Source organism: Rhea pennata, chromosome 2 (assembly GCF_028389875.1).
Source record: "Rhea pennata isolate bPtePen1 chromosome 2, bPtePen1.pri, whole genome shotgun sequence".
NCBI lineage: Eukaryota > Metazoa > Chordata > Aves > Rheiformes > Rheidae > Rhea > Rhea pennata.
The window spans coordinates 133768852-133795979 of record NC_084664.1 but is presented as its reverse complement, the minus strand read 5'-3'; the positions used below and the strand labels follow the sequence as shown (position 1 = coordinate 133795979).

Genomic DNA, 27128 nt, shown 5'->3' with positions numbered 1-27128 from the left:
CAGCTATGAGCAAGTTCATGAGGTATTTATTTTAGTGCACAATTTACTTCTCTCACTTTATTTCTATGGAAGTTTGTTTGGAACGTTTCTTTGCATTTAAATAGCTTGTACTGGTGTCATTTTGAGAAATGATTTTCTTTGCCTCTGGTTGGTTATAATGTCAGAGCAGATGGATTTTACACACTTAACTTTTTTTTTTTTTTTTTTTTTTTTTTTTTAAAGAAGATTCTTATGGGCTCAGATAATAATTTGGAGAACGAAAGGGTAACTGAATCATTTCCATTCTGAATACAGTAATAATAAGTCATATGAACATAAAATTGTCTTGCATGTTAATATCATTAATCCATCTTTATATCTTTCTGTATTTATTTTTACATATTCATAGGCGTATGAGTACTACAGACACAAATGATGACTTGTAAATGTGGATGTCTATTCTGACATATAGTTTGATAATATTCAACACCTATATGCATTTTTTTTTAGACAAAATGTGTAATTCTCTACTAGGTCTCTACCTGTGGGACAGAAAATACTGTGTAGATGTATAAAGGCATTTTACAGGTCCCTCTGGAGAGCAGGAGGGCCTCAAATATACTCCTGTGCCTAGCATTTTCTACTGATTAACTTTATGCAGTTCTCAGCCCAACACCGAGCATCACAGAGTTGCCTTTTCGTATAAAGCATGGCCACAACCCTGAATAGGAATCTGGGGAGAAGTCCAAGATGAATGTTTCCACCAGCTCAGGAACTGCTAACTACCTATGCATCTGGGCAGCAGCTTTGTCCTTCCTGGACACTTGTAGCATTCATACTTGTAGCAGTGATTGCCTGGGCCCTCTGAGAACTGTGTACCCATCAGCAGCTATAGGTAGTTAACAACACGCAGTTAGTGAAGAAGCCTGCAGAGGGGCTCAGGGTCACTGCGCAGAGGTAAGGGAGCTGAGAAAGGAGTTGCACTAACAGAAACATTGAGATATACTTGTATAAAATGACCAGTAGTGACCTTTAGTTCATAATAAAAATGATTTATAGTCTCTATAGAGCCTGATAAGCACTGCTTCCCTGCATCTTGCCTTCTGACAATGTGGGTGACCTTACTGGGAGGGTGTTCGCTGCCTGGCTCTCTTGAGAGCATGGGTGCTGGAGCATCCACTATTTTGAGGAGATCCCAGGTAAGGCTTTGGACCTCTAAAGGCTGGTGAGAAATGATTTCTGATCTCCCACTTTTCAGCCAAATGTAGTCTCCCGAAGAAAGAAGGATTTCAGGTCAAGTCTGTTGAGCTCCTTCAGTGGCCTTAGCGCAGTGCCCTGTAGTGGCTTATAGACTTATAGTGTTGTCAATGTATGTGTGACGCCTGAGAGTAGATGAGTAGCTAGACAGCTATTGTGTGGACTGAAACATTTCTACACACGCTGCTACTCCTGTGAGGAAATGCATGGTTCTGAATGAATATCAGTGCCAATGGAGTTTAGAAGCCTTCAGGATGAGTGATAGTCGCGAACAGGCACTGTGAATAGCTCTGAGTATTTAGATGCTCACACTCCACTTAATACTGTTTTACATGAGTCAATCTGTAAATGGCTAATTACAGTTTTAAATTTGTTTTTGACTGTGCACTGTGTAAACTAAGTCAAGAACAATGTCCTTTATGTTTTTACCTAAACTGTAAAGATTCAGCATGCAGAGCACAGAGACATTAGATTTTAAGCTGTCCCTTGAGTAATTCTAGGATACAGATCCACTTAGGTGATCTTTTACCTGCTTACTGCTGGGTTTCATGCACAGCCTGATTTTTTTAAAGCTAAATGCCCTTACACAAACAATTATTATCTATGCAAAGTGAGGAGGAGCTGCTATTTTTTTAGCTTGTTAGTATTTTATCCTGTCAATGCTGAAGGGACAAACCTCGTAAGGGACACAGGATCAGAGAAGCAAGCTCTTGGCAGGAAAAAAACAAACATTCTAAAAAATAACAACAAATTCATCTCTTTTCCAAAACACAAAAGCTTTCTTATCTGTTTTTTTTTTTTTCCTTCTTATTTGTTCTGCAGTTTTTCAAGCCGTAGAGGGAGACAGTCTCCCAGGAGATCATGAGACCATGTGGAAATCCATTTGTCTTTTGCATACAGTAGTTGCTAAACATATATAACTTTCAAATCCTCTTTGGGAAAGAAGTGACAGAGACATTCAGCTAACCCAAACAACACATTTCACAATAAGTGCTGTACTGTCCAAAGGCCTTGAGACTGAGTAGCTAAATGTCCCCTCATTTAAGCATATTGAGGGAGCCAGGACCAGTGGATGCTGGGAAGCTTATCTACTTACAGTCAATATAAATATTTGTAGATGTACTGAATAGAGACTGAACTCTGCCAAAATTTTGGCTCCTATTTAACCAGAAGAATTTCTCTCTCAATTTAGTGTTCAGCTAAAAAAAGAGACAGTGAGGAGTCTTAGGTCTTCTCTGCTATGCAAAATTCCACTGAAAATTGATTTTAAATAGATCTAATTAGCCCAAAGGACACTTATATCAGTTTACACTGTGTGTTTATTGATTCAATTTAGTTTTAAATCATTCTAAATGTGTCTATTTCAGGAGTTAGCACTGAGTGGAACAAATCAATTTTAAAATTAATTTAAAGTGGTGCCCTTTTCTAGCATAACTTGGTTTTATAGAGATTTTAATTTCCATTTATTCATCTCAGTGGGTATTCTGTGAGCATACTTAAAGAATCTTTTTTTTTCCCTCCCCACAGAAATCAATGGCAAACTCTGACTAAATTCAGCCATCTGCACATGATTAGCCCTTCTGGTGTACATATATACTATTCTGCTGTATAGTGAGATCAATATCGGCATGTAGGTTTTGTAAAAGCTTTTTCTTGGTTGACTTTTACCAACTGATTTGCTGAAAATTGGTGGAACTCTGACCAGTATTTAGATTTTTTTTTCTTTAGAATTTGGATTAAATGTAAATTGTGTTCCTGCAATGTTGTGAGTTTTTTCATAGTGCGATTTCTTTGAAGATGCTAAAGAAAAAGAAAGCTAACATTAATAAATTGTATTTATAATATACAGGTCTTAGCAGTTTGATTGGTTCTGTACTGGAATGGCTTTATGAAATAAATGTGTTTAGTTTTCTATCCAAATAAAGTGTGTTTTTTTAAAAAATCTAAAACCTTAAAAGTCTCAGAAAACTTATGAATAGAAGATACTAAAACTGAACAGTCCTAATAATTGATGGCTTTTATAGCATAGGTAACTAGTTTTAACGATCTCCCACTTGACAGTGTTCCCTTAAGCTACCCAGCCCCCCTGAATTGTTCAGAGCTCTGACTGTGCTGCTGAACGCCCTTGACAAATCACTTCAAACATCGTGCAAACCCCTAGACAAACCCCTGAGAACTATTTATACAAGATGCAACAGCCAGTCAGGGCAATAAAACAATGGTTTACAAGAAGCCCAAATAAAATCTGGGGCTGTTCTAAGCAAGAAGGCCTGTGGCTAGTCAATAGGTAAACACTCTCAAAACAGAAAGAGGAGGATTGGAGCAGCAGTTAAAAAAGCCAAAGGCGAGTATGCGAATAAATCCAGGCAAGCAGCACCGCTGTCTGCGTGCTAGTCCACCTAGGCCCTTGGACTCTGAGTTAACAGCATGCTTCTCCTCTCCCCCTTCTTTAAGTTCTTTTAATCATTTTAGGCTTGCATAAAATATAGAATAAACTATGTTTCAAGAAAAGAAAAGTTTTCTTGGACTGAATGTTGTCTAAGGGAATCTCCATATTACGACTAGATCTGTTACGGTTAAACCCTTAACAATTTATTTCAGTGGGAAAATTTCCGTTGAATTTAATAGCAACAGGGCCTGAGCTACATTTCCATGAATCATGTCAAGACAGTTTACCGATCAGGGATATTGGCTTCTTATCAAATGAATGTCTCTTTCACAGGTCCTAAGGCCAATGGTTCCCTGTGATACCCAGAGCTGTGGGCATGCTTCCTGAAAAGAACCTGAAACCTGGATACTGCAACTTTTATGAATTAGCCTTAATATTCTACCACATTATACCACTGTAGTGAGTTACATTTTGGGAAAAAGTGTTTTCACGTGTCCTATAAAATAAAAAATTATGCTAGAACTATTTTAGTAGCATTACTACCACCCTGCATCTCTCCTTGAGGTGAATCTAATCACATCAGAAAGATCTACAAGATACAATCCAAATGTAAGTTCCTGTGGTTATTTCATATCAAAAGGTATTTTCAGGTATAGTAAATGAAACGCCTTGCTTGAAATTCAGTTTGCGTTGTGAAACTAAGGGATTTACTGTAGCAGGAGTGTGCAGCAGTGATGGCACTCGTGAGCTAAGCATGGGGTGCTCATGTGCTCAGGAGGCATTTGGGCAGGGTTGTAGTTGTATGAGAAGGGACCTGCTGGTGGTGGGGGCTTTGCCAGGAGGGGCAAGTGCCTGGATGTGACATCTATTTACCAGCCCCTAGGGAGCACAGGGGGCTGCAAACAGACTGGCAGTAAGCATGGCCATTGGTGGAGCAGTGCACACACAGGTGCCCAGGGTGGTTTTTAGGCTCATGTTCACTATTTATGAATAGTGCTTCTGGCTCTTCTGGGAGCTTCTGCTGTCTTTGGATCTCAGCTGTTGTTGGACAAGGCTGACTGTGGTAAGGAAGGGTCAAGGAAGTGTGAGGAAGAAAGCTATGTAACTGCCAGGCTCAGAGTGGTGATCCCAGAGGGCAGCCATCAGAAGCAGCAGTTTGCACCAAAGGGACAAGAGGCTGAAGACTCTGCCGATGGCAACGTGGGACTCAGCAGCTGTGACTGTGATGTGCCACAGAGCATGGTTGCCAGCACCGCTGAAGCAATTACCACGGCGCAGAGGCAGACCTCCTATGGGATGCGGTAGCTCTGCAGGTACAGGGCTGCAGGCAGTGCCTGATGCCTCTTCTTGGGGCTAGGGCAAGGGAGAAAATATCCTTGGCTGTGGGAAAAGAGCTCTGGGTGATGAGCTATGTCACCAAGCTGTGGGAAGAGGTGAGCAGACTGTACAACATCAGGCAAGATGGAAGAGATTGACAGCATATTCTCAGAGACTTTCAGAGACAAGTGCTTGAACACCCAGCTGCACAGAGGGAGAGGCCCCTAGGGACTGTGGTAGTTGGTGTGGGGCAGAAAGAGACTCCTAGGATGGGAAAGGCCAGAGGCTTATGACTTCTGGCAACAGTAGGATGGCTTCTTCTCCACCTTCAGACCTACAAATTTAGAATACTTTTAGTACTCTGGAGGAGAATACTTTAGAATACTTTTAGAATGCTTTTGGTACAAGGAGGAGAAAGACATGTCTGGGGAAGCATCTGAATTAGCAAAGCCTGAACCAAGCAGCAGCACCAAGAGGAAGCTGCAAATGGCAGTCAAGAGGGGCTCTCTCCTGTGGGAGATGGAGACCTCCATCTGCTGACCTGATCTGCTGTCTTACAGAAGTTTTCTGCTGGCTGGTGGCTCTGATCTGGAAGGTTGTGGAGAAACTGTTGTGGCTTGTCTGGCCCTTCAACTGCTACTTCCTGCTGCCTATCTATGTGGGCGCCAGCAACACTGCCAGAGGAGACCTGAAGTGTATCAAGAGTGACCACAGGTCTCTGGGGATGAGGGTCAAGGGCACGAGGACTCAGATGATGTTGTCAATCCTGATGATGCGAAAGAAAAGCTTGGGGAGGAGCAGACAGATCCTGTGTGTCAATAAGTCAATATAGTTGGATTTGTCAACATGAATTTGGCTTTTACAACCACAGGACCTCAGTTAAGAACTGTTAGGGAGAGATAGGATCTATGTGACAGAGTGAGGGGAAAGTCGTCTTTGTCAACAGGTTGGCCAAGATGGGGAGGAGAGTTTTTTAAATTAGGAAGAATTGGGGAAGGGAGATTACATCTCGCAATTAAGTAAGGTAGTGGCAGAGAGAGGTCAAAAGTAAAGGGTGCTGTGTGACAGAAATAAGAGAGGCTTCAAGAATGGTAAAACAGGGCAAAAGGACACCTGTCTCAAGTGTATGTACACAAATGCTTGCACTTAGGGAAAGACGCAGGAGGAACTAGAGCTCTGGATGCAATGACAGAACTGCAGCGTTGCTGGAATAACTGAGATGCAGTTGTACAGCTCGCGTGGCTGGAATGCTGCAATGGATGGAGACAAGCACTTCAGGAAAGATGGGAATAGCCCTCTTTGTATGAAGGCGAGCTAAGATTCATGGAGCTCTTCATAGGATGGAAGATTGTAGTTGTGAATTTGTGAGTCAGAAGAGAAGTCAGTGAGGGTGACATTGCAGGGGGAGTTTGTTTGCCTTATGGAGGTTAGGTAATGGACAAACCCTTCTTTAAACAACTTAAGGAGGTCTTTGGATCGCAGATCCTAGTTCTCAAAGGGGTCTTCAGCCTCCCTGATATTTGCTGGAAAGGCAACATGGAGGGATGCAAGCAATTAAGGAGATTTCTGCAGGGTATCCAGGATAATTTCTTGATGCAGATACTGCGTGGGCCAACATGGAATGATAACAGCTGGATCTGCTCTTCACTAATAAGAAAAAAAATGGTTGGGATAGTGATCATCAATACTGTTTTCACACTACTCTTACTAATCTGAAAAATGGTTCAGGATTTGCACATACTTCATGTAATGCAGGAGGTACCTATTATTATTAATCATGTTTTCATGTTGTGTCAACTATGCTAGATACAATATTATTAATAGCACTACAGTGCATGGTCTATGTAGACAAAGCTTAAGGCAAGCAAATATGAATTTTTATCTGGCATATGCAAATGGAGAAATGGAGGATGAACAGAGATCTCCTCACTTAGGAAAATGAAAATTTCCCTGCTAGAGTATTTTACTTGACATGGTAGCACAGTTCTGACAGTAACTCATCTGGAGCAGTATCTTTGCTTTCCACTTAGTTCCATAATTTGTGATGCATTAAGTGATATTAAGAATTAAAAAAAAAATCTTTTCAGGACATTTAGACTTTGTTCTCATGAATTGGTATTATATTCTTTACTCGGCCCTTTGATTTGCAAGGTAAAATACTGTCCATTTTAAGTCAGTGACAAAATATGTCTCAGAGAAGTTCATTTATCCATAAGATGGTGTTCCTTATCCCTTGAAACATGGATAAGACGGTGTTCCACATTTTCATTGCCTGCTATCTGTTTCATATAATTGAGGATGGGTATGACGTGATTCAGTGCATATAAGACTATTCTTTTTTGGAATTCGTTTAAATCCATCTCAGTTCAGAAGAAGCAGAAACTTGTTTGACAGCTGTGTAGGTGCCATGTATATGAAGTGTGCTGTCTTCTCAGTTCAGTTACTCCTAGACAGGTGGTCACCTCACAAGACATTACAGTAACTGGCTTGAAAAAATAACTTTGCGTCTCTCAGGAGGGAGGACAATAATTAACAACATATGAAAATAGTTGCTTTTACCACAGGGATGAAAGGTACATTGGTAAAACAGGATGTGGGCAAATTTATGCTCCAGTTGTCTCTGTCTGTGGTTTGTGTCAGCCCTTGTCTGAACAGGGGATTCTGGCTTATGCAGTGTCCAGATGAGAATCAGAGTAATTAATGTATTTTTGAAAAAAAAAAAAAAAAAACAAGTTTACAACTAGAGCAGTTTATTGATTTCAGTAGTCAGAATCTGCACTAATATAATTTCATAGAAATTACTGTTGAATTTTTCAGAAAGTATTTTTATTTTTCATTCCACCCTACTCTCATAAATAGTGGGTATGCACATGTTTTTCAATTAATGTATGTTCCGGCATTGTTTCCTGAAACCTTGCCTAGAACCTGAAAAATGTTAGAAAATGTTGGAAATACAGTGTATGATTTGTGAGAAATCTTGGAAGGGCCAGCCTTTCAATTACTACTGCCACAAAATAATATTGCAATAGTGAGTGTAAGCCTGAATTTCTCCGAAGTACTTAAATTTAAAGTATATGATCTCATCCAGAATTCCAGAGGATTTCAGATCAGATTAAAAATCTTTTTTTAATGAGAAAAGTCATGCAAATTGATAAATGAGTCTTATGATATCCTGTCTAGGATGACCATGTCATGCATATGGTTGAATTTATCATGTGTCTTACACAAAGAGAGGCAATGCTTGATAAGCACTTTTATTGGGTAACTACATTTTTACATTTGCAAATAAAACAGATTGATTTCCATCTTGAAGTAATTTACTAACACATTATAAACTCATCAAATGCTAATGTGGTACAGTACTCCTCATTTCCTGTTTACTAAATACTTCTTTGGCTGTCTGCTTTGCGTCTTTCAGGTTGAACCTGGAACTGTTCTGTGCCAGAGGCGTCACGGAGCCTCGTGTCAGAGTCCTTCACCTAAAGGAAAACCTTGCGTTGTTGGCTCAGCTTTGCAGAAGTATGCACCAGAAGCCATGGTGGATTCCTGGTGGTTTACAGGCCCAAGTCAGGCCATGCAGAGATGTTCCAGGGAACTATTAAAAGGTAAAAACACCATCAAATTGATATTACAAGATGTTTTTCAGACGTTTTCTTCATACACGTGTTTATCAAGATTATGTGGGATGGATACGAAGCTTGCGCCTACTGTCCTTGGCATGAACAGCAGGTGTCCCTTACTCTAGGAAAGCTGGAAGATCTTGGTTCTCTCTTGCACCAGGGATTTTTTGAACAGCACCAATGAGACTGCCTTATGTGAACTGCAGAAAAAGCTGTCTCATGTGAATTTCAGAAAAAGGGAAAGTTGCCCTTCAGAGCCTTAAATGTTCACTACAAGTCTTTTAAGAGGATTTTGACCTAGCTGCTCATAAAATGTCACATGTCATTTTGAAGTTGGCCTGCACATTCTTTACATTTTTTTTCATTTTACTGGTGTATGCTTTTACAGGAAATGAGTTAATGTAAATCGTATCACAGACTAGATAAACAACAAAATCACTGCAAGTAACACTCTGCTATAAACAAGAGTTAGGCTAAGGGAATCCATGCTATGCTGGGAATTCTTTAAAACCATATCCTGATAAATAATGTATTGCTGGTACTCTTTCATACATTTACAAGAGTGAATTCATCCTTTGAGGAATGTACCTTAGGACTGTCCTTTGAGTGGTGAGTCACGAGCAGAATAATGACTTAATTCTCACCTTGGACATCCTAGAAGAAAGGAGAAGATGCATGTGCAACTGCCCAGGAATTCACACAACAAAGTCTCATTGTACTTACAATAACCATAGTACAAACACATTGTCAGTTAGTTTTGCATTTTAATATCATTGCCTTTCAGAATCTACACAATGTCGTTTGTCCTGAATGATCCCAGTATTCTTCTTTCCTTGTAGAGAATTTTTTTAATCTACTTGTGTTTCATCCTCTTAATTGGATGCCAGTTGAGAGCTATCTGAGAGAAAGAAAACAAGGAAAAAAGAATTTTCTTCTGTTAATTTGGATAAGAAAAAAGTCATCAGTGTATCATCAGTGGAAATTTGGTTAGGACTTGTCTTGTTGCTTGCTTTATAAAAATGTTGTAAGGATGAACCACTAGCAGCTGGATCACACCAACTACCTCAGCTCTGTGGTCAGCTGTAGCTTTGGAGGGTGAAGAAGTGAAAGGAGTGAATATTTAATAAAAATTGTGAGCTTGCTTCACTGACAAGCAAAACACTTGTAGGAACCTTTCAGGAAGGGAATAACTGCTTGGAACGAGAGAATCCTACTACGGAGATTGTTTGGGTTGCAGTGATCTGGAGGAACAGTGGCATCAGTAAGTGCACTATCGTATAGGTATACTTGTTCCCTCATGGTGATGCTGTTGTAAAAGTTATTAACAAGAGACATGCTAGAGCACTAAAACTGGGTGACAATCTACAGTGTGCACTGATGGGAAGATGTTATATACCATAAACTAGTGTATTCTTTTAGTTCTCAGCTGTCTGTGGCAATAAAACTAGAAAACATGCTAACAACTCATCCAGCCAAAGTTCCTTTTAAATTCAATTTATAGCCTCACCATTTCCTTGTTAATTCACCAACTACCTGGTAGCGAGAGTTCCAGGCTGTTGAGGAATATGCTGAGTTTATGTGAATACTGTTGTGCTTCGTAACACAGAGCAGAGTTGTGTGGAACTAAGCAAAAGGATGGAAGGGAAACTTGGTCATTAGCACACCCCAAAGAGAAGCAGCTTTACAGAAAATGTGATGTTACCTGATAATCCTGGTAGGGTGTGGTTTGCTTAATCCCCAGAGCTCTTTTGTGAATAAATTCTGTTAGAATTATTGTCTGTCAAAAAACGCATTAGAGCTTTAGACGGGGTGAATGAAAAAGCCTCTCCTCTGTCGCTTCTAGCATAAATGAGCTGTTCAACTGTTTGAGTAAAACCAAGGTAATGCTTTTAATAGTTGACAAAGAAATGGCAAAAGGTTTTTTGGCTGGGTAAATATTTATTGCTTAATCTAGTGAAACCCATAAGGAGAGGTTGCCTGGGAGCACGTACTGCATTGTGGCATGCTGACGACAGTCTTCTTGCCTCAGTGTGTGCCATGTGGTCTGAGAACTGGCTGATGAGTTCTGGGTGCTTTTGTCCGGGGTAGAGACCACGAGTGACTTTGCTGTTTGACTTTGGCCTCTCACCAACACCATGAAGCAAATGCTCTGTAGCCATCCTCTGTAACAAGCCTTTAAAAATGTGTATGTCATGGAATTATTGTATTCATAACCATAAGTAGTTAGAGTTTTCCATCTTACTCATAGAACTACAGCTCTAGCAGCACGTAACTGTTAAGACCAGGACAAGAAATGTGAATCTCATACTGTATGAGATCTAGTGCAATCCCACATGGTGGTGACATTGCCCAAAGCACAGAAAAATAATAATTTGCTCATACATTAACAATGCCACTGCCCCATGCTTAAACTGAAGGAAATGTAGCTTGGCTGGCCTGTTTAAAAAAGATAGATGAGGCAAGATTTTTTTGCACCAGTTTTTTCTTGGGAACTGGTTAGGGAATTAGTATGGATTCTCAAATGGGTTTCTTCTAGCAAAAAAATGTTTGTATTAGGCTAAAAAAAATGGAGGCCAAGAGCTAAGGAAGAAAAAGAAGTGAGCTACCTGCTGAGCTTGCAAGATCCTTACATGAAGGCTGCAGCAGCTTGTAACTTTTTAATACTGTTTCTCACCTGCATGTGTTTCTATGCTATTTCTTCTCATGAAATAAGCGTGGTTGAAATGCTGTAAAATTGGACTGAATGCAAAAGATATTCAGTACCTGTTCATACTTGGAAACTGTAGTGACGAGACTTGCTGTACAGGGCCAAAGTGTTGTTATACATACAAATGATACAGATCCCTTGAAAAGAAAAGGTGTCAGCTCTTACCAAAGCAAGGAGTGTGGGCAAGCAATGTTGACTGGGACTTGCGTGGGTCTACAAATGCACCTCTGTGCTGGCCTGTAGCAAATGCCCAGCTGTTCAGATTTTGTTAAAAGAACCCCAAACCCTAAAACAAAACACAACTTTTCCAGCACTGCTTAGTGAGGCCAGATTTTTCTCCTACCCTTCGTGATCTGGATGGTTACCCACTGGGGATTAAGATGAGATCACCAAACATGTTTTTACATGGCTGACCTTACTCTGAAGCTGTTATTGTCCCCATTTGAGTAAGCAGTAGAGACTGAAAACAAAAACAATTACCAAAGAAAGCTCCTTGGCTTAAAAAAGTTTTTAAAGAAGAAGCAAACTGTAGCTGAGTAGCAAGTTTCCAAAACAAAGATTTCCTTAGAGTAATACTTTTGACACTTTGCCATAGGCAGTGCTTTGTGCATGCCTGGGAAACCCTTGCAGAATTCAGTCTGAGGAGCGTGTGACTGGCAAACTCGGTGTATGGAGTCACTAAGGATGCTAGACTTATTGCGTGCAATACGGAGGGTTCAGGGCCTGCTTTCCCCTCTTCATTTCTCCCACAAAGGTGATGATACTTCCATATCAAAATAAAGCAAGCTATTCTCTTGCACTGCAGCTGGAATGCCTCCCCCATGTGCTCCCAGTAACTGCAGAGGGAGACCTGGCCTGCTGTGAAAGCGTTAGTCCAGAGTCCACCGAGAGCTGTAAACTGCATGTGTGAAACTGCATGGCCTCCTGGCTAGGGAGGCAACTGTACCCCAGGTGAAAGTCATTCTTCAGAGAGACCTGACGGTAGCACCACTGCCTTCCTTCCCAGGAGGCTTGTGCCAGAGACATTGTGTGAGGCTGTAAATGCATACTGAGGAGTTGCCTGGGAGATCCCCTGGCTCTCTCTTGTTTTGACTGCTCTAGTCTGTGGCTCCAGATTCTCTTCCAGAGGGCAAAGATAGAGTTATGACTCTGCCTAATTTCTGAGAGACCAAAAATGAAAAATAGAGCTATTTTTGTACTTCCACGTATGTTACAATGTTCTAGTGTAGGGCCAGTGCGGGGCAATGAGGTGGTTCTGTGACATGATGAAGACATTAGATACATCATCACTTGTGTTTTGCTGCTCCATCTTATTTTGCCAGAGGTTACTTTGTAATGTAAACCAGAGTAAAACAGAAGATATGGAGAGTTTGTTGAGGAAAGCTGTAGGTAACTAGTTTCTTTCCCTGGCCATGGAAACGGCTGGAGTATAACATGGAAGGTGATGGTACCTCAGAGTCATCAGCGACACCTTTGCTATCATGCTGTACATCCTCCTGCTTGTGGTCACTTCCTTCCATCTGCCATTGCCCTGTGACTCTTGTGCACTCTCTGTTTTCTTCCACCAAGACAGATGATAACATGCTGTCTACTTAGATACGTTCTACTGAGATACTGTTTATTCCATAACATATGTAGGTCCCTCCGTGTTTGTGACACTGAGGAATGACACATACCTCCTAGAAACTACTCTGATGTTGGGGGATTCCCTTGCCTTATTTCACTTTTGCCAAGGAAAATGAAAGAACAGTGTTTCAGTACTGCAGTTAAATACTCCCAGTATTGACTGAAGAGAAGCAGGTGGATGTTGGTGGCTTGTGAGACCAGGATTTGTCACTGGTTCTTCCTCTGATGAAACACAGTGCGGAGAGGCAGAAGCTGGAGTACTGCCCAGCTATCTTAACTTCTGCCTTGAGCATGATACAGCTATGATACAGCCGTCCTGGAGAGACTACTGGGCAGATGAATACCACCGAGGAACCTGTTTGGGAATTTTAGCGTAACAAATGAACAATTTGCTTCATGCCTGAACGTCTCAGATCTGTGTCACACACATTTCTCCTATTGTAAGGCTCAAGGTTGCAATTCCCTGTTTTGTCTTTGCACTCTTACTACACAGCTGTTACCCATTACTCTGCATTTTGTTTGTCTATCTTTTAGCTGAAGGAAAATTTTTTTTGGTTGATTTAGTTTGATTGGGAGAAAGTAATTATGCAGAAACCACACTGTCTCTGACTGTAAGCTGACTTTGCAGAATATATATTTGGTAAAACATGGTTTTCTGCTACTTCTGCACAGGATGTGACATTTCTGGCATTGTGCCTGCATTTTTGTGTGTATTTTTTTTCACCTAGGAAACCCCATCTCTTCCCACCCATCAAGTTTACTGAAACTTCAGCATTTGTGGTTGATAGAAATTATTTTTTTTTGGTCCAGAAAGAAAGTTCAGTAAAAATATTGTAGGCAGAGATGTCAAAAAAACTTGTAGTTTACCATGTTCCTTTTTATGTTCCCTGTGTTATTTTATTTCAAGTTTTGATATGCTGTATGGGGTGTATTGACTGTGTGACTGCCTTACCCAAGCTAATTATTTTTGATGTAAGTAAGTGGGGTGTTCAAAGTGCCTAATTCTCATTTTCAGAAGAAAGTTGGAAAACTAAGACTCTTTTGAATATGGAACTTAGTGTTCTAAATCAGGAAAGAAATATATTCAAAACCACCATGTTCTTCCTGTAGCTGAAAAGTTGCACACAAAGATTTGGGGTTACAGAAATGAGTAGTTATTACCAGTGACTGAAAGCATGATTTCTCATCTGAAGAGATTTAAAAAGGTCTAATATTCTAGGAAATAGAGTCCATCTTAAAGTCCACCTTAAAACAAAAAGTTTAATTTCTTCTGAAACTCTTGTTCTAAAAGGTGAGTTAGAGCTTATCTGTCCTATCTATAATCATCACAGAATCGTAGAATGGTTGAGGTTGGAAGGGACCTCTGGAGATCATCTAGTCCAACCCCTCTGCTCAAGCAGGGTCACCAAGAGCACATTGCACAGGATTGGGTCCAGCTAGGTTTTGAATGTCTCCAGAGAAGGAGAATCCACAACCTCCCTGGGCAACTTGTTCCAGTGCTCAAATCATGTGAATAGCTTTAACTTTTGTGCAATTTCCTTTAAAATGTACAGTTTGCATAAGTCAAGCTGTGTGAGGCCTGTGGAGTACAGAGCTGTGACAGTATTGGTGAACCCGGTGGGACTGTAGAATCATAGAATCATAGAATCAGTAAGGTTGGAAGGGACCTCTGGAGATCATCTAGTCCAACCCCCCCGCTCAGCAGGGTCACCTACAGCATGGTAGACAGAGTTGCATCCAGGTGGGCCTTGAATATATCCAGAGAAGGAGACTCCACAACCTCTCTGGGCAACCTGTTCCAGGGCTTCGTCACTCTCACAGGGAAGAAATTCCCCCTCATGTTCAGGCGGAACTTCCTGTGTTTCAATTTCTGCCCATTGCCTCTTGTCCTGTCACACGGGACAACTGAAAAGAGTTTGTCCCTGTCCCCTTGATACCCTCCCTTCAGGTACTTGTACACATTGATAAGACCCCCTCTAAATCTTCTCTTCTCCAGCCTAAAGAGGCCCAGCTCTCGCAGCTGTTCCTCATAGGGCAGGTGCTCCAGCCCTCTGATCATCTTTGTAGCCCTGTGCTGGACTCTCTCCAGTAGCTCCATGTCTCTCTTGTACTGGGGAGCCTAGAACTGGACACAGTACTCAAGATGAGGCCTCCCCAGGGCTGAGTAGAGGGGCAGGATCACCTCCCTTGACCTGCTGGCAACACTTTTCCTAATGCAGCCCAGGATACCATTGACCTTCTTGGCCACAAGGGCACATTGCTGGGTCATGGTCAACTTGTCATCCACCAGCACTCCCAGGTCTTCCTCTGCAGAGCTGTGCTCCAGAAGGTCAGCTCCGCAGAGCTGGATGTGAAGACTTGTTTCAGTGAGGCTGGGAGTGTCACGTCTTTCCACTTCAGAAACTCAGCAGAGATATTTAACACCCATCTGGTCAACAGCAGCCCCTCTGCTCTGCTTTTTGCTCAAAGGATTTCATATCTAATGCAGCTGAACTGCCAGAGATCCACACCTGAGAGGAAGATTTCTGCCTCAGATTTGTTCCTGGTCCAGAGTCAAAAGAACTACCAGTGGAGGGAGCCAAACTACATTCATATTTGCAATATTTATTTTGCTGCTGTTCTTGCTGTGCTGCACTTTCAGCTTCCTTCGTGGTAGGAGGAAGCCAGGTGCAGAACACTATGTACTCAGAAACCTTGTATTCAATAGCCTTGCTTTAATTTCCCTGCTTGTAAACTGGTATGAGAAGGGAGATGCTCTGCTTTCTACAATCAAAAGACATGGTAGAGCAGCTGTTCCCAGTAACAATAATGACACTATTGCTGAGACAAACATTTTCATGATGATGCATGGGAACACTAAATCCAAACCACATTGTTTAGCTAATGCATGCTTTCACTCCACTAAAGGGGAATGTCACATAACTGAAAGTAAATTGAAGAGATCAGAGTTTAGAAAATATGACAAAGTTGAAAACTTAAAGCTGTATTGCAGAGTAACATCCTTTAACAGAGAAATCATTGATCCAGAGTACTTTGTATGTGTATTTTATGGCAGTTTATTGGGTATGACTTGCCTCTGGTCAGTGCAGTGAACAGAAACTGTTGTGAATTAGGAACATTTTTTGCCAAGCTTTTCAGTAAAGCAGAGTATTGCATATTGATAGGTGCTGTGGGAAAAGGGATATAGCATTGCAAAATATTATAGATATGTCAGACTGTAGGTATTTTCTGGTATTTTTTTTAACCTGCCCTTCCAGTTGGGACTAATGAAATGCTATTCTCAAAGCGTATGCATCCACACATACGCTCAGAATCCACATACACTTGTTTAATAGGGCAGCACCTTTATTCTTCTTAGCAAGAGGAAAAGTACTCGCCTTCAGTAAGCAACGTGGTACAACAGCTTAGGGATAAATGGAAAGTTAAAGATGAAATGAGACCTGAAACATTTAATTCATAAAGTAATTACTGAGCTTAGAGAGATCTACCTTAATATTAATGAAGCCTTGCTGTTTGGCACTCCTGAAATAAATGATGTAGAGTTGAAAACTACTTGGAGAGCCTTTTCGTTCTGGCTCTGTTACTGAGAGTTTGCTAAGTTTAGATCACAGGAATGCAAAGTTACTCAATCAAACACAGAAGTCTGCAAAGTTCATGCAATGTATGGAGATAAAAATGAGGTTTTGTTTCTTACTAGAAGATCATGCACTGCCTTTTCCCTTCCTCTTCACTGTGGCCTTGCTGTAAGTTCTGCACAAACGGTAATTTTTCCAGGTCTCATCAAATCTAGATAGATCATTGGCAGAGGTTTGAATGCAAATTGAGCCCGCAAAGAAATAAAAAGGGAAAGGGAGGGGGGAGCACATTAAGAAATTGAAAACTACTTTTAGGTGCAAGACTGGGGAGCTGACTACAACATCAAAGTGCTTTTGTAATGACTTGATATTCACGTGAGAAGTTAAGAGACTGGAAGCACATTGCTTGTTTTTACAGTCCGGGCTCCTGCTTTTGAAAAGTTGATCCAGTTAATTTCAATGATACACTATACAGTAATCTTGCCTATTAAAATAAATGGAATCCAGTGCTTTCAACAAAAGCCCTTGACGTTATGATCCTCCCATGTATTGTCAGGGTCCTGGGGCATTGCAGCTCATGAATAGCACAGACGGAGGAAGGTTTATAGAGTGGTTTTATTTTCTATCCTACGTGTGATACTTTTCTTCCAAAGAACAACATTATTTGATACTTTCAAAATTAGTGAGCCTGTTTTGCTCTACAAATAATTGTGCAGGTGTTATAAGACTCTGTGAGAGAGCCCTTTGGAGGGAAGATGGGAGTGCTGCAGAGACTGTGTGCTAACTCAAAAAGTCAAATTAAAAACGTATGAAGCCTTACTGCAGCACGTAGGTGGCTTTTAGGCAAGTGCAGACTGTTGTTAAATGTTAAAATCAAATACAGGCATGGGAAAAACTGGTGTGTGAATGGAAAGATTGATCACAAACTTGTTGTCATTTAAGTGTGTGATAGGTTCCTCTGAAATTGAAAATCTGTCTCGTAACAAGCCAGCATGTAGGGAAATACAAATATAATCTTCATCCTTTTCTAGAATCCAACCTTTCTGTCAGCTTGAAAGAAAAGTTTATATTTACCTTTATTTACAGCAGCCTTTGCATTTTTATGCTGGGGCTATGGGCTTATCTGTCTGCTTATTCACTCTGATCATGGTGTCCATAAAACCAGACAGCTGGCTACTTAAATAACGAATATAAACCTCAAAACACATTTCTGAAGTAGAAGAAATCCTTATTTTGTAGACTAGAAAACTGAGGCACGGAGTTTAAATATTTATTCAATGTCCTTTGAAAGACGGTGGCATAGACAGGACTTGATCTTAGCTCTGGTAAACCGCAGTCCAGTGCTTGATAATGACCTTTTTGTCATCTTATAGGTGAAATGCCAAAAACTCCTGCAAAGTTCCTTCTTGGTTTGAAGAACCAAATACTTAGGTAAACAATAATGATTTAGACTGCCTAACCTGAAACAACCCTGTAACCCTGAGATTTTGCTGTGAAAGTTTAGTGGGCTTTAAAACAGTTCCCTGTATATGATGATGTAGTCTTTTCCTAATGTCTTGCTTACCAGATGCATAATATGCTTTTTACCATTTCAAAAAGGCACAATACTACTTGAAAACTGAAAAAAATGCATTTAGTATACTAGCAGCTATCTTATCAAGGACATACAAGAAACAACTATCCTCAAATAGAGTTTGCATCCTACAGTTCATATAAAAATTTTCTCTCATTCTGCCCTTTTGCAAGTGTTGTGTGTTTATGTTAGAACTTCTACTAAGAGCAGAGCAGGGATCAAACGCTGAAAATCCTCTGAACACTCCATTCATTTTGACTACTATGAAAGTTGAATGTGCAAGACATGAAGTCTTGGCTGGAGCAGGTTTTCAAAGCCTTGTTGATATTGTAAGATAATGTACAATAGGCAGTGATCAGGATGAGGAAGGACCATGAAGGGTTTTTGGAGTGCCATATTCTGTCATTTTAGCGTGCCAATTATTGTTCCTTGCTTCTCCTTTGTCATCGTTTTCTCAAATGCACTGAAATCAGTTGAAATATACCGATTTATGTCACTGGGCTTTTAAACATGTCTGAGAGATGTTCTGAGAGACAAGTAAATTTTTAATACATGAAAGGGACATTTGTTTCATTCTGCTCAGAATTCATTAATTGCTGGTCCCCACTGAGTTGGATATATGCCAAAATATCAGACATAACCAGCTGAAAAATAAAAAAATAAAAGCAATGCAGCTACCTTGGGTAGCTTGGGTGTTTCAGGTTCTCTGATCTCCCTCCCCCTCAACTGCGTTGCCATTTTATGTGTTCAGTTTGGGAGAGTCATGCTCTAAACGCTTTTGCTGATGACATCACCATTTAATCTTCCTTCTGCTCATTTGCAGCTACTTTGGAGCTGCTGTTCTTTTTATGTCACTCCCACCAATATTTAGAATTTGCAGTTTCCTCAGATAATAGACCATCTTGACTAGAAAAGAGTGACACAATCAGCTGTCAGATACTTTTCATTCCTGACTTCCATGCCAAATCTGACATGTGGATTTGGGGATAATAATGTGTTATCTTAATTAGGTGTATCTTCACGATGCATGCTTTATAACAGATAGAGCGTATGCAACTACTGCAATGGTTTGCCAAGGTATCTTTGAAATGAGATTCTCTACTTAAGGGTTTTCTTCCTTCTTAAATAAATAACGAGTAAACGAACAATTGCAGAGTCCAAGTCTGAATCCTAACACTTCCTGTTAAATCTCGCAAAATAGTGTAAGAAACATGTTTGGTCTGCTTTCTAAGGCTTGATGATGTGATAGAGAGGATGTTGTATGTAACATCAAAGAGTGGTGTTGTTAACCTCTGAAGCATGACTTCTGGAAGTCCAAGTGCAATAATATATGTTCATTTTTCTCTTGAATATGGCAGTTTTTAATAGGCTTGGATTCTTATCAGAAATTTTCCAACGATTTCCTTCATTGTGTTTGTGTGCACTTTTTTTAGACTGGCCAAATTTCTCTCACACTTCCCAAAGTCCTTTTAAATGACTCTCTGCTGGGTTTAGTTAAGAGCAGTGTTGAGCAAATTTCAAGCTGCCAAAACCAGCCAACAAACCACTGGTGATGAGAAAATGCTTCTGCTCTCTAAGTTCATGGTGAATGTCGCTTTTTTTTTTTTTTTTTTCCTTCCAGTCTATGATGCTAAAGTGGAAAATGGTAAAGTTAGGAGTGTGGACAGACCTGAACAGTGTTTAGGACCTGAGCACAGAGAGTATGGGAAAGGATCAGGATAAATCATAACTTTTGCACTTGAAGTCTGTATATTCATGTTAGGATTAAAGTCTTGAAAGCCTAGACATCATTCTTGAAATTGCCTTCTTTGGAACTGAACGTGATTATTTAGGAGCAGAATTCAGATCTGTATATTTATCTTTTTTTTTTTTTTTTTTTTTTTTTTTTTTTTTACTTAGATCAATTACAGACCAATTTTTGCAAGACTATCTAATGTGAAGCTGTAGAAAGGCCTGCAGAACAAAGTGGGTAATGTACCAAAGGTAAGCTATAGGGCATGACTGGATTAAGTTCTCCATGTCCTCTGCTGTAGTGACTATATGCCAAGTATATTGTATTTTCCTTCCTTTCCTTGTACAAATGTAGCCTAGAGGGGAATAGAACTTTGTTGTAGCATGACTATACTGCTCTTCTAGTGTGTTCTCATGATTGTCCTTGCCCTAACTCCATTAATTGTCTACATGACATGTTCATATGCTGGCATGCATGGCAGAGCTTAAGGCAAGTCAGTGCCTTTCCCAAGATAGGAGATGTTAGCCCTGGGGAAGTGTTTGCTTTGTGGATTTTTCAGTAACTGTTGACTAGCGATCACTGCAGTGGTTAGCTCTGAGGCTTGCTGCAGTGTTGTGCTCTCCTTAGTAGCATGAAAGAGATTTTATGAAAAGCAAAGCTAATCAACTATTAAATTGAGATGAAGAAAGCTTTAATGGTTATGAGTGATATTGAATTCATTGCAATTCTCCCATTGTCCTGGGAGAGGATTATGTTTTAAAGGTGGAACCAGATGACTGATTTTCTTCACTATTGATTTTCTTCCACAAGTAATTTTCACACTTGTGTCTTCATCTATAAAAACACTGTATATCCAAGCCACAGGTATACTTAATTATAAAACTCATTTTGATCCTTAGATGAAAGACAAAGACCATGTCTGCATTAACAAAATGCAGATTTCAAGAGTGTATCTGGAGAGTCAAACAGCTGGTGCTGAGGCCTCAGGGTCCTTCCTGTAGGTGTTTCAAGGAATAGTTCAGACCAGCTCTAGTTTGGCCCTGTGGACTGAATGCCCATGAGAGGCTGGAGTGAATTAAATGCTCTGGAGCATATCTTACAGTTTTCTTTCATTTGAAAGAAACCCAGTTTATATGCTCTGAGACTGCTCTACAATGCTAACCAAATCATGGTAGGTGATTTGCTTCAGAAATTTATTCCTAATCTGAACTATAATGCAAAGGCATACAGCCAAAATATCTCATTTTTAAGTTGGAGAGAAGGTGGAACTATATAAATGACTAGAAACGTGTGAAACTGCAGACATGTAATATGTTAGAAATTAGTTTAATGTTACATTTTGGTGTGTGTCAGTTCAATGAAATTTCATAATAATATTACTATTTTTTTTTTACACTTTAAGGTTTTGACTCAGCTTCATCAAATGCAGGACAAAGAAGTACAGAATACTCTAGTGAAGGGGAGACTGTTTGGAAAGAAAATAATAGAATTGCAAATAGTCTTCTGGTGAGGGCAGCCACCGGGAATGTGGGAGACCCGGTTCTACAGATTCCTGTTTATTCGGTGTGGAACCCCTCCAGCTGGAGAAATTAAGACATGCTTGCCAAACATAGCCACTAATGTGCCTGTTATGAAGGAGAGTGTGCAGAAAGGGCTTGAACCTAGTTCTTCCATATCCCGTCCCTAGGGAGGGCACTAACCACCAGCTTTTTGAGTTGGCAGGCAGATCTTCCTTGGGTAAGCCTTCTGCTGTTGAGTGCTAATCCCACCTTGAAGCAGACTAATCTTTCCCAGGACACATTATGTTAAAACCAGTAAATTCCTATAACAAGTTTTGGTTTAAACAAAACAATATTCTCTAATATAGAAATATTTATTTGAAAAATTCCCAGCTCATTCTTTATGTTATGGTCAGAAAAGTCACCTTGTATCTCACTCATTTCTCAGATGTCCTAATTAAAGTGGTGTGTCTAGTCTCCTTAGGGTCCCTCAAGCACATCATTTGGCAGAATGTTGCATATCTTTTGTACTACTGTAGTAGCTCCTAGCTGTAACCACAGACCAGGACTAACATTATGTTAGTGCTGTATGTTGCAAAGCAAAAAGCTTTGTGGTGGTCCTCGAGATGTTTGTTATCTAAGTATCAGTTAAAAGGCTGGAAGAGAATAGTATGGATGGAATGGCAGGGGAAGAAAGGGAACACTGAGATATAAGTGAGAATATCAATATATTGCTTTTCAGGACTTCACATGTCCACTGTGGAAGGGAGACCTCTGAAGCAAGAAGGTCTGAAATGATGTAATAATTGATAAAGATACCGTTTTCATATGACTAAGTCCACAAGGATATTAAATACCTTAATTCTAGAGTGGGAGGAAGCTTCACTGCTTATTTAAAACATGATACAATATTTTTGTGAATCTTGTGTTTTAATGTAGGTGTTATTTAAGAAGGAAATGATGTCAGAAGGACCAACAATCTATCTACTTATATTAAGATAGCTGTATTTGCTTACTATTGATATTGTCACATTGATTGCAGACTAGACAGTGCATAAGCTGTTCCTACCAAGCAGGTTAATGCAGATCAAGAAGAACGTGTAGGATAGGTGATGTCCTGTAGATTTATTTGGCCAAACCTAAATTAGAAAACACCTGTGTGTTGTAGCTGTTGGTGATGTAAATCTAGGAAAGCAAAATATGTGGTCAGACCACTAATAGTTCATCACAGATCAGCATATGTAATGAGCCCATCAATAATTCATCATACAGGTGATGGAAAAAGCATTGTGTGCTTGTTTTTTAAAATTTGCCCCTTATAATAAATACAGTCCTTTTCTTTCTCCCCCCTCTCCCCCTCTCTTCCCTTCCCCCTCTCTTCCTCCCTTCCCCCCTCTCCTCCCCTCTTCTCCTTCTCTTTCCCTCGTGTCTCTCCCCCTCCCTCCTCCTTCTCCACCTCTTTTCTCTCCCACTCTCTCTCCTCTCACCCCTTTCCTCCTCCCTGTTTCCCGTCACCCCTTCTCTCTCCCTTTTTCTCTCACTCCTTTTCCTCTCCTCCTCCTCTCTTTCTCTCTCTTTCTCCTTCTCTCTTTCTCTCTCTCTCTCTTTCTCTGTCTCTTTCTCCTTCCTCTTCTTCTCCTTTTGGTTAGAGCTATGTATGCTACTGGAGAATGAGTATATCTTTGAATCAAAGATAATGATTTTTTTTCCTCTTCTCACCCTCTCTCTTACTAGAAGGTAATTTCTTATCTTTCAATTCTTTCCTAGTTTCATCAGTTTGTACATTTCATGATTTAGAATGATTTCTTCATGAATGCAGAGATGATGTAACATGTTGGGCTGAGATAAGGAAGTGCTCAGGTACCATGTAAATTAAAGGAGAGCCAGAGACCTGCCAGGAACAGCTGTCATAAACTGTGATGCCACTCAGAGCCTGAGAGCTGCACAAAACTGGTGGCAAAGAATTTCTTTGCTTAAATAAGCTGCTACAATTGCTTTCTCTCAATCCTGTGGATAGAAGAAGAATTATAATATTTAATTCTTTATGGGATAACACCTCTGTGAATGACGAATATTTGTAAAAGCTTTCAAAGTTGAAAAGCATGTAGCATTCTTCTCTTTGATAGACGAATAAAGGATTTTTGGGAATAGTAAACATGAAGTGTGGTAAAAGAAAATCATGTGTTACCAAAGCGATTCTGGTAATGGAATTTTGAACAATTTATATAGGCACAATTGGAAAGCCATCATAGATTACTGAAGCTTGGTTTGCATGAGAAAATTCTGCTGGCAAAACTATGTTGAGAAGGAGCAGGGCCTAATTATGTATGGGATGAGGTGCCAGAATACAAGTATGTATTCCTGTGGAAGGCTCAGCTGATGTTTGATGCCAGTCTTGTTGTACTTTTCTGCACTATTTCACTACACAATTATTACTTAGTAGCACTGTGAAAAATCTCACTCCTAAGCCAATATAACTTGCATTTTTGCAACAGGTAGCTAAGATATAATGACGCTAAGGAAAAACAAAAACTTTTTGTAAGTAAACAGTATTTTATTATAGAGATAGTTTAAGCCTGACTGGCAAAAGAATTTATAAAGTTTGGACAAGCTCTGCCAGTGTAGTTTTGCTAGAAAGCTTTTTCTTAAAGTCAGACTAGAAAGCTTTTGGACATTGGGTTGTAATGTGCAGCACAGAAGGAAAGAGAAATGGATTCTTGCCTATTCCAGATAACAGTGGAGAAGCTGCCCAGTCTGTTGCGTCTAACCATGCTGCTGAATCGCTCCACTACAGATCCCTGGTATCAGCAACTCTTCATCAATCTGGTAAGGCTGAAGCCAACTCTAAAAACAAACATTTCCTCCGTGAACAATGTGTTTGTTATATTTTCTCATTTGTTTATGATGGCTGTGTCAGCCGCACTGATTTACATAAACACTGCCAATCCTGGGACGTTACATTCTCAACAAAAGTAGCTGAGTACAAACAGCATTCCGAAGTTTTAATTCATATTGTATAAACATAACAGATGTTGATAAAATGAGCCAAAAAGAAAATACAACAAAGGAGACCATTTCAAGGTTTTTTTTGATTAAAATACATTCCAGATTGACAAAATGATACAATGTTAATGGAATAGATCATTTAAATGTCATTATTTGGCTCTTATAGTCCTATAAAGCAAATATAAAGAAATGCTTTTGAGTTTTCAGTCTCCATTATGGTGCAGTGCCTATACATCAACTTACAAATAAAGCTATATTTCTTCCTCCTTTCCTTCCCCCACTCCTCCCCCAGCATTGCCACATTTATTTCCTAAATACTGTACTAAAATACTGAGTCCAAAAGCAATAATGTGTTTGGGATACTGAACAAGGCCTAAAATAAATATGTTATACACAAAATACATGTAGTTTCTGCCTCAGTGAATTTCCAGTTTACAGCATCGAAAGTGGAGTTGTGGGCATACTGGGTAACACAGAGGAGAGCTGAAGTTGTACAGTTTTATTTAAGAAAAATATAAAATCTGCTCCTGTTCACTATTTATTTTATAATGAAAATGGAACTGAGTCTGAGTTCCATCTAATCTGGATTCCTAATTTTGAGAATAGCTGAAACTAGAGGAAGGTTACAAAAACACAGTGCTCCTAATACCCATTATCTAGTGTAGCTTTATAGTCTCCTTTTATTAAATGGGGAAACTGAGGTGAAGAGAGGACACATGATTTACCAAAAGTCTAGAGGAGGTCATACACAGCAGTATAATTCAGCTCTTAAATGACCACATCTAGTGCTCAAGCTGCTGGGCTACATTACCTTTTTGTTCTGGGCAACCTATTCCACTCAATTATGTTTCATGCTGATACCTAACTTTTTAGTAGTTGATATAGTTCCTGAAGCACAAAGCTTAGTATCTCTTCCAACATACTGTTATTAGCATTCTGAAAACTCTGTTATGAAAATTCTTTTTTTGATATCCGTATAAATATATATTGTTAAGTCTTTGGTCTTAATGATTTCCTGTGACAATGAGTTCCATATCAAATTTATATGTGGTATAGAAAGAGCATGCCTTTATATCTTTATTTTTTTTGCCTCTTTATGTCTTTGAATGTCTCCTTAGTCTGGCTATGAAAGAGGGAGAACAGATGTGTCCCTCCATCCTGTACATTTATTTATATTATTCTATCATATCTTTGTTTCATTTTTCCTTTGGCTGGGAAGGCATACATACAGGAAGCATAATATACCTTTCTGGGCAGAACTTAGCCAGGTCATAAGTAAGACACTGTACAATTAAGTAAAAAGTAGAAACATAGTGAACACCTATGTAAGCTATAAAGAGCAACTTGGAAAATAATAAAAAGAGCTTTAGCTCTGTTTATATCAAGAAACAGTTATAGCACTCATTGTGTTCAGTGACCAGAGTTTAGTACTTGCAGACTCTCTTCTTTTCAAAGCTATATGATTGTTTTCTTTGTCCTCTTCCTTGCAGTCTATGTCTCTATGTGAACTGACTTTTATAAGCTTTTACTGCAAAATCTTTCAGGATGTCATAAATGGTTGTGTAATGAGATAGCAGCTATAAAATATCTTAAGACTTAATAAATATTGGGGTCATTGACTATTTCCAAATAAGAACTCAAACCATATCAATGGAGCTCAGCTTTGCTTTTCTAGCCTGTGAGATTTGGATATGTTCCAGTCATAATAGTTTATTTAGAGTGAACCTGATGGTTTAGCAAAAAAGAAAGTGTTTTTGTACTATGGCATTTCCTGATGTTTTAGGTATAATTTGGGATGGAGAAAAGGGGAAAAAAGAATGGATGTTCTTACTGACTCCTGTCCTTCCTCTCCCTCCCCTTCCCACCCTCGTGGCAGAGATGCACTCACATTTTTGTCCATCCATATGTCCTCTCTCTTTGTCTTACAGGAGCCATATATAAACAAATCAGCAATGTCTGTTCAAGCTCATTTCTCACTGCAATGTACCTGCATCATCTTTTGCACCCTAGGGCTTTGCCACCAGAGTGCTGCTGACCTGCAGAACCAAGTGGCTGGGATAATCACCAGGAAGGATCTGATGCCTCTTCCACTGGAGGAGAGGCTCAGGCTCCAGCTGGCACTACAAAGCCCTGACGCAGGTGAGCAGCCATGGATTAGAGAAGAAGAGAAGGCCGATGGATATCTTCTTAGGCTTCATTATTTCTTTTCAAGCCCTTGTTCTCCTTCAGGAAAAAATAATCAGAGCTTTTCCACTTTTTTGAAGAAGAGATGCTTTAAAGCTGTCATATGTAGACATGTGGGATTGTAGCCCAGAGCTGTGTCTCTTCAACAGTTTGGTGATTGCAAAATCCACTGATTTAAGTGCTTTGAGAAAAATTGGGGATTTATGTGTTTATCCATCATGGAAGATGCACTTAAAATCAGAGGTGAAGGATGAATGTCAAGAATGTTTTTGTCACACTGTGACTATGCCTCAATAAAAAAATGTCAGGGCCCTTAGCAGCAAAGTTATGCTGGCACAACCTTTTAGTGAGGACTAAATCAATTTTTGAGTACATAACTGGCTGTTGAAAAGGAAAATGTTTCCATATCAGCATTTTTATGTTGTATGTTTAACTGAGAGGAAATACTGCCTTGAGAAAGGGGTAGGCAACTCAAAGGAATGGGATTGGGCTTTCCATTTGGCCCTAGATGTATTAGAAACTGAAATAGAGAATTGTCTGTAAGAGAAAGATACTGTCTGTGGGGCTTCTGCCAAATAACCATCACACTTCACAGTAAAAGCAACCTGACATGTCTTTCTACTGCTTTCATTTCTTTTAACGTCTGCAGCTCCTAGAATAAGGC

General features: G+C 39.8%; 1 pseudogene; it reads left to right on the top strand.

Moving 5' to 3' along the window:
* LOC134136628 (chloride channel protein D-like) overlaps positions 1 to 26589 on the top strand; it is a 77896-nt pseudogene extending 51307 nt beyond the window's left edge.
* Positions 26590 to 27128: the final 539 nt, after the last annotated feature.